This window comes from Octopus bimaculoides, chromosome 12 (genome assembly GCF_001194135.2).
Source record: "Octopus bimaculoides isolate UCB-OBI-ISO-001 chromosome 12, ASM119413v2, whole genome shotgun sequence".
Taxonomy (NCBI): domain Eukaryota; kingdom Metazoa; phylum Mollusca; class Cephalopoda; order Octopoda; family Octopodidae; genus Octopus; species Octopus bimaculoides.
Genome location: NC_068992.1, coordinates 17,477,962 through 17,486,438, shown reverse-complemented (window position 1 = coordinate 17,486,438; position 8,477 = coordinate 17,477,962). Strand labels below are relative to the sequence as shown.

The following is an 8,477-nucleotide window of genomic DNA, read 5'->3' as shown; positions in this document are numbered from 1 at the left end:
TTTAGGGTTACGGCTGGGGTTTTAGGATTACGGTTACGGTTACGGAAAAAAAAGTGAAAAATGAAGAAATTGGGGCGGAAGTGGGGCCAGAAATTTCAAAATACCGATTTTTGGCAATTTTCCGAAATCTCCGTATCCGAAAACGTGGGTTTTTGGCAAAATAATAATAATAATAATAATAATAACAATAATTTGCGAGACAATGTGGGGGGAGCCTTTCCTTTATTTCATTTGTTATAGACCTCATTTGAGTATCCTGTTATATTCGAATATGTATCTCGTGACAAAAAAAAAAGCATTGCGGAGTAAATAAACTTATTTAGCATTTCTCATGGCTTTTTAAGTCCGTTCGATACTACTTTCGTTTCGTTTCTGAACAAACTACTAAATTGAAAATTGTTTCAATACACTTAGCTGTCGAAGAAGGCATGCCGTGTCCAACGTTGTCCTAAACATCCTGTACATAAGAATTGCCCCAATCTACCTAACATGCGCACACACGCAGACAGACACACAGACGGATGGATGTGCGAGTTAAGGCGTATGTATATTCAGTATGTAACGGAATAAAACTGAGATTTAGCTGAATAATAGACACAATTTGAATGTCATATAATCCCACTGTCTCCAAATACTTGTATTGATGCAGAAGTATCATCACTTGTCAGCAAGGTGAGTGCAGCTTCTGTATAAAATGTGGAATATATTTGCATAAATATCAAAATTAAGGTCGACAATACTACTGTAGTGACAACTTATAGCAGACGACTGTTATATGTTCAATGTCCGGAGCTTTATCCACGCAAGCGCAGGGACTAGTTCCGGAAGGAATACAGGAAGAGTCTCATGCGCATGCGTAGAGTTCGACACCCAGCTTTGGCGCCTTTTCTCAGTCTCTTCGTTGACTGATCTCCGTCGAGCCAAGACGTCCAACAGAGCTCTCTCACATGTCAGCACCAGAGCTTCACAAATAACCACGGAAATCATTCAGCAGGCGTCTCAGTAACCGAGGGCGACGAGCAACTGAATTCCACTGTAAATAAATGTTGTTCAGAATCTGCGTTCCGTTGATTCTTCTAGAAATTTAATGTACGGAAGCGGTGTACACCTAATGGTGTATAACCACTTCCCTCCACTACTTTAAAGTTCCCTATATGGCACTAAAACTTGGACAGTGCACTAAACCACATTCTAAAAAGCTCAACCATTTCCACGTGTCTTACCTAGTGAAGATTCTATGCATAAAGTTGCAGGGTTAGAATTTTCTAAACAGAAGTTCTCAAACGTGTTAACGCATCTAGTTTGTAAACTAAGGCTCAAATAAATCCAGTTGTGTTGAACTGGGCACGTTATTAGAATGCCTGCCTCTAAACTGCCACAAGCTATCTTTTATTTTAAACCTGCATAGTTCTGGTGCAACTTGTAAATGATGCAAAGATGAACTGAAAGCAACTTTGAAAGTATGAAAGATCAACCCAAATTCGGCGAAGGTAAAGAATACGCACACCCGGTGTTTAGGGTTAGGATTAGGATTACGCCAAAAACGGGTGGTGTGCGTATTCTTTACCTCCACGCCCCCAAATTCATAGGATTTTTACTTGCGACAGGTCTGCTCGGAAGAAAGCTAGTTCTAGGGGCTGCAGAGCATCTGAATCTTCATAAATCTGTACAACAGAAGCTAAAAGGGAAGCTCGTAAATCACATCTTAACAATCCTGGCACCGAAGACTGGGTAGGGAAAGGAGAAATACCAGCACCCCAGGCTAAAGAAGGACTTCGCCCGTGTAAGGTGTCATCTGTTTCGTGGGATATGAAAGGTTTAGTCTACTTTGAACTTTTAAATCCAAACCAAATGATAACAAAGGAGATCTTCTGCAAGCAACTAGAAGAAAAACGACCAACTTTGGTTTGCTGACTTTTCCAATGAATATTATTGTGGGGTTTATGCCAAATACATCTATTCCAGAGAGTAGACGTCATCAACGACAGCAAAACCCATAAATAATCTTATTTTCATTTATTTATTTATTTATTTGTATCCTTTTTGCAACTGCTAGGCCATCGTCAAATTTTATGGACGAGCCATCGCGTGTCTGTGTAAATGGTGTAGTTGTTTTAAACTCACAATCGTTAAGTCGAGTTCAGTTCTTGCACTGGGTCGCACATTGTATCTTTGAGCTCTGGTCTCAGTTAAAAATGAGAACTGACTCTACAATAAACTGGCGTTTCGTTCAGGGAATAGTCTTGTTCCCTCAATCACTAAAACGAATCTAGGATACAGGCTTGTGTCGGTGGAGCTTAACTCGGAAACCAAGATAAATTCAAACCTTGCAGGCCTGTGACCTCGAGACAAATGTTATATTAAATTATTAAACTATTACAATAAATTCTAGCTGAGTTTATTTTTTCATCGTAACAAGACCTCCGATGTTCGTCTTGTGACTACAGCAAATACTTCTAGGTATGATAAAAGCAAAGCCTCTGCCTGTCCGTCTACGTGCGTGTGGAATGGTCTCTTATGCGCAGCTGCACAGACAATAGAAACCAATGACCAAAATTTTCACAGATTTACTTTTATGGGACAACATGAGACAACAAACTGACTGTCAAACAATTTAAACTCTGACGTGATAATTAAATAATGAAATTGTTTATAATGTGTCAATCCACGTGCCAGGGACTTCAAGTCTGCTATTGAACTCACCAGAGAAGAAGGGGTTACTTGATACAGAGAGCAGAAAAGAAAGTAAACGACAGGCATGAGAGGCAATGATAGGGGCCGTTCTCCTGTGACGTATGTGACAGTGTGAGACACAAATGTCTAAGCTGTAAACCTAAAGAATTGCATTGATTCATTTTTCACAGTAAAGTTTGACGACCCAGACAAGTATTAAACAAAAAAATTTTTTTACCTGTAATCTATGTTGAATATTTTGAAGAAGATTAAAAAAATCGTGATGTATGTGACATTACACAAAACTTTTCTCACCTAAAAATATTGACTGCTAATTCTTCTGAATTACTCCAGAGCAGCTAACGAGTTTGTTGGACAACAATGTCTGTGGTGACAATTCCTGTTTGGTGGTACATGCCTTCGAACCAGTAGGAGGGCGCGCTATGAACAAGACTGCTACCTTGGCTCACCTGTCAATCAGCGATGCTCATTGTCAAAACATCTGTAAGAGGTTTCAAAATATATACAGGATCTGCCGACGAAACGTTTACTAAGAGGTTGCGCGATATGCTTCAAATGCCATCCTAATAGTCCACAAATTACATACACCATACCGTCTTTAACCCATAAACTGCTGGGATTTTGCTGTGTGTAACACGAACTGCTGAGCCTATTTTGGGAAAAGGTCAACATCGATCTATCACTCGAAAAAAATACTCAGTGTTTCTTAACACCTTCTGTGATTGGCTACACTGTTTCTGGGGTGAAAGGGTATCGTGTGCATACATTACACGTCATCAAAATTAGGTCAGATCATCTCCTACTTCCGTGGCCACTGAAGTGGCTGGCCTATCGCAGTTTATGGGTTAAACAAAGACTGGGCTTGACAACAACAGGGCGTCTATGTACTCGCTTGAGACACTAGAAATAAGCAAACGAATCTCTCCTTTAGTTACACTTTCAGCTAAACATTCAGCAAAAACGGAGGTCAATGTACAAATTAAGACCCAGACACGAAAACAAAAACAAAAAAAAAACAGCCTACAAGGTGTAAAAAAAAATGTGTAGAAAACGAATTTAAATAAATTGTAGATTGACCAAAATGGACGCTATGCCATAAAGAAAACTTAAGGTTACTCCCGATGCGTGTACGTGTGTGTGTGTGTGTATTTGCCCCCGACTACAGCTTTACAACCGGTGCTGGTTTGTTTGCGTCCCTGTAATTTTGCGGTTTGGCAAAACAGTCAGATAGAATAAGTCCCAGGCTTTAAAAATAAACACAGAGGTCGATTCGTTCGACTAAGGCCCTTCTAGATTGCATCCCAGCAAGGCAGTAGTACAATGATCGAAACGATGCGTGTGTGTGCACAAATATATAAATATGTATAGAAAGAGAGAAGGGTGGGGGAGGAAAGATAAAGTATTTATCATACAGTTTGAACAAACTAGCATTAGGAACACTTTGAGGTTACTAACAACGAAATTATCATGATACAAGTACACACACACACAACCTGGTGAAGAGACAATCTGCATTGCAGATAATTGTGTAGCAATAGGTTGATTTGCTGTTAATGTATACGACAGGTGTGTGTGGTTTTATTATGTCATCCTAACCTCGGATTAAGATGGATCGTTAATAATAACTACAATTTTAAGAATTGGCTTAGTCACGCTGGCCTAGGATGTTGTTACACTTGATTGATTGATTGATTGATAGATAGATAGATAGACAGACAGACAGACAGACAGATAGATAGATAGATAGATGGATAGATAGATAGATCCATGGATGGATGGCTTTCGGTATTGGCAGATATCCATCCACACAACATTCCCTCATGACTTAGATAAAGAGGCTAGGCTGAAAAAGAGGATAAATGATGTCGTCTGCACATACCTATACCAATACCGAATGATTGCCAAGAAGTTCCTGGCTTTAAAGGGGTCGCAAAAGGCCTGGTTGGAGGCCCAACCTACCGAGCTCTTTTACAGAGCTTAGAAAAACTGAAGGACCGCTGCAATAAGTGTGTGAGTCTGAGAGGGGAATGTGTTGAATAAAATTATAACTGATCCTCCTGTATTTGATTTAAGCCAAAGCCAGGAACTTTGCAGCAACCCCTCGCGCGTGTGTGTGTGTACATAGATAAATATACATATATATTAAACAGACATCGCTGCCAATATATATTTTATAGGCGCATGAAAAAGAAAAAGGGGAAAAAAAAGTAAAATTCCGATTAAAAGGGATCAGGAAAAAAAAACGATCAAAAGGGATCGTATATCACAGAAGAATTTTTAAAATGTAAAAAGCAAGATTATCGGTGGAAAGAAAAGCCTACAGAAAAGACCAGATAGATAGATGCACATTTAAAAGTCGGTAAGAGTGAGTACAAGCGACATTTGAAACGAGCAAAATATGGAAAGTATAGAGAAAACTGAGGCAAATTAATGCTGAAGTCTAATAACTATTGATCCGCCTGTCAGAACGAGGCATAGCAAGCAGTGTTCGATCTGTTTGTATTGAGTCAGTGACCTGGTTTCGAGACTCGGTCGTATTTTAATCAAATTTCGTTAAAGAAATGCATGAAAATCGTAGCCCCTTAATTTTTATGAGAAATTAATAATGGACCTTTTCAATTTGAAAAAGATCCTTAATAATAATAAAATAAAGATGTGAACAAGGTTACAAACTGTCACAATCATTTTCCCGTCACAGAATCGACTTAAATCAATTGACAGTTGAAACTTATTTCATTTCACACAAGCTGCAAAACACTTAAGTGCTTCAAAAGTCACAGCAATCTCATGTCTCCCTCTCTCTCTCTCTCTCTATTTATCTATCTATCTCTCTATCTCTCTCCCTCTCTCTCCCTCTCTCTATCTGTCTGTCTATCTATCTACCTAGCTCTATACGTATATGTGTGAATATATACTTTTATGCATGTATGTATGTGTGTATACAAATCCAGCAAATTAATACATACACACACACAAAGACATACATGTATGTATATGTATTTTATATATATATATATATATATATATAATCATCCACAGATACTTCTGATTTAAAAATAATTAAGCAGAAAATAATTCCTTTTTGACTGTTTATTTGGTGATTGTTGTTCTGTTGTTGCTAGGGGGGGGGGTCGTGAGTGTGTGTGTGTGTGTGTAAATAGACGGTAGATTGATAATAAAACTCATAGGAATGAAACCATTATGAGATAAAACAGGAGTGTTTTCATAAGTGACTCGATCCACTTGAAACAGAAACCGAATTTCTTACTCCACAAGTCTCTTACTACAAATTGACTCATTATATACAGTTGTCCCAGGTTAATTATTCTGTCACCTCTTTCGAGGCTGTCTAGGGGCACAGCAAGCTACTGATGAGAAGCCATGACATTTTTTTTTTCTTTTTACACAGTTTTCGAGTCTGTTGCAGTGCGTGTGCATTCAAATTAATTACTCTTTTACTTGTTTCAGTCATTTGACTGCGGCCATGCTGGGGCACCGCCTTTAGTCGAGCAAATCGATCCCAGGACTTATTCTTTGTAAGCCTAGTACTTATTCTATCGGTCACTTTTTGCCGAACCGCTAAGTTACGGGGATATAAACACACCACCATCGGTTGTCGAGCGAAGTTGGGGGGGACAAACACAGACACACAAACATATATACACACACACACACACACTCATATATATATATATATATATATATACGACGGGCTTCTTTCAGTTTCCGTCTACCAAATCCACTCACAAGGCTTTGGTCGGCCCAAGGCTATAGTAGAAGACACTTGCCCAAGGTGCCACGTAGTGGGACTGAACCCGGAACCATGTGGCTGGTAAGCAAGCTACTTACCACACAGCCACTCCTGCGCCTTAAAGGTTTTGACGTGGGTAAACATGGTGTTCGAGAGGAAGAGAAACAACTGTCAGATGGTATGTTATCAGCCCGTACCGATGGAGGATCAGATGTTATGGTAGTAGTGATGAAAAAATTCAATCGGGACGGGAATAACGCACCTGAGGGTTAGAAGTTTATTAGTGATTTGGTCAACAACATCAGATATCCGAATAGTTTCAGTTTATTTGCTGGTACAAAAGCATAACAATGATCGATATTGTTTTGCGACTGAACTATTCAATCTTGTATGTGTTTTTGTCAAGTGTAATACCATTTGAGTTATTATATAATATAACCCCCACACACAAACGAGGAACCAACGATGGAGCTTCTATACCAATGTATCCCAAATTGGGTTCTAAGGAACCCCCAGGATTTCCCAAACAAATCCTGGGATTTGGTGAGACAAGGTGTCGACATTCTTTCGATTTTTAAGGTGGGATCTTTCTGAATTGATGGGCAACACTTTTCATTTATGTTTTATGTAGTGTTTTTGGTACCGAAACACTTTCAAACTTCGTACACTTGTATATTTTGTGTTATAGAACAGTTAAAAAAATTTGTATTCGAAGTTATTTCATGTAAAAAATTGTCGTATTTCGGTAAAGAAAACAAGTGGTGCCCGTCAATTCAGAAAGATCCTTGATTTGATTAAATTTAAAGTGTCGAGGTTTGTCTGTAAAATATTGGTAAAGGTTCCGCGATTTTAAGGAAAATCATGTAAAGGTTCCGAAACAAAAACAAAAAAAATGGAAAGTCACTTGACCAGCTAAAAACAGCAGCTATCCCTCATATCGACATTTCTTTTTTACAGAAAAGAGGAGTCATGAGATACCATTAAAATGACAAGATCGATAATGATTTGAGGACTTTTGATCATATATACCTGCTCAATCAGAGCTCACCTGTGGTTAAAAATTCGCTTGCAATACAAACAAGATAAAAAAAACAAACAAACGGAATCCAAGGAGATTTGAGATTATCTGTGTCAACAAAGATTGTATTTATTTTTAAAAGTATATGATTACTTAAGTTGCTATGATGTGATGAGTAATTCGGAAATTTCTCCTCACACCGTATACCATAACAATTGAAATAATTTTAGTTTTATACCAATATCGCCCTCTCCCCCTCCATATTCCGATGTTTTACTCCCACATCCACCCTTTTATTTCTCTTCTTTTCTCTCTTTTTCCCGTTTCTTTTTATTTAAATGTTATAAAATATCATTACTTGCAGACGAAGTTTTGCCGCCAATAATGAAATAAAATATTGGTCACTTAAGGCTGCTTTATATCTATTACATTACCAAAATTGTATAACAATGTCTGGACTTTCCCTTTTAGAGTCGCAGAAATACTTCACATCAATTGATGACCGTCTTTGAAATTAAGAAAAATCTCCATTAAGACAGCGAGTTGGCAGAATCGTAAGCTTGTCGGACAAAACGTTTAGCGGCTTTTCTTCCGGCTCTTTACATTCTAAATTCAAATTCTGCTGAGGTCGATTTTGCCTTTCATCCCTTATAAGTCGATAAAATAAGTACCCTTTTTAAGTTGATTACATCAACTGGGGCTGATGTAATCAACTTACCCCCTCCCTAAAAATTTTCAGGTATTGTACCAAGAATATAAAGGTTTCTAAAACTGTGTACCATTGTGTTGATTGTCGAATTCTCACTCAACACACTAAAATCCTTGTTTCATAGTTGGCGCTATTTCTTCTCTCGACATTTTCTTCTTCCTCGACTACTACAACGGTTTCTGTTTATTTAAACTACCAAGCTTGCATAGCAACTCAGCCTAAACCGATCTAATCCACTTATAATCAGCACTGCTCTCTCTCTCTCTCTCTCTCTCTCTCTCTCTCTCTCTCTCTCTCTCTCTCTC

General features: G+C 38.3%; 1 long non-coding RNA gene across 2 annotated transcripts in view; it reads right to left on the bottom strand.

Moving 5' to 3' along the window:
* The window catches only part of LOC106870858 (uncharacterized), a 15,030-nt gene that overhangs the window by 1,390 nt on the left and 5,163 nt on the right, over positions 1–8,477 (bottom strand). Inside the window, exon 3 of one of the 2 annotated variants that reach the window (XR_001409591.2) lies at positions 2,989–3,175. The exons of the other annotated variant lie outside the window; for it this stretch is intronic. This is a non-coding gene — a long non-coding RNA (uncharacterized LOC106870858). The remainder of the gene's footprint in view (positions 1–2,988; positions 3,176–8,477) is intronic. 2 annotated transcript variants of the gene reach the window in all.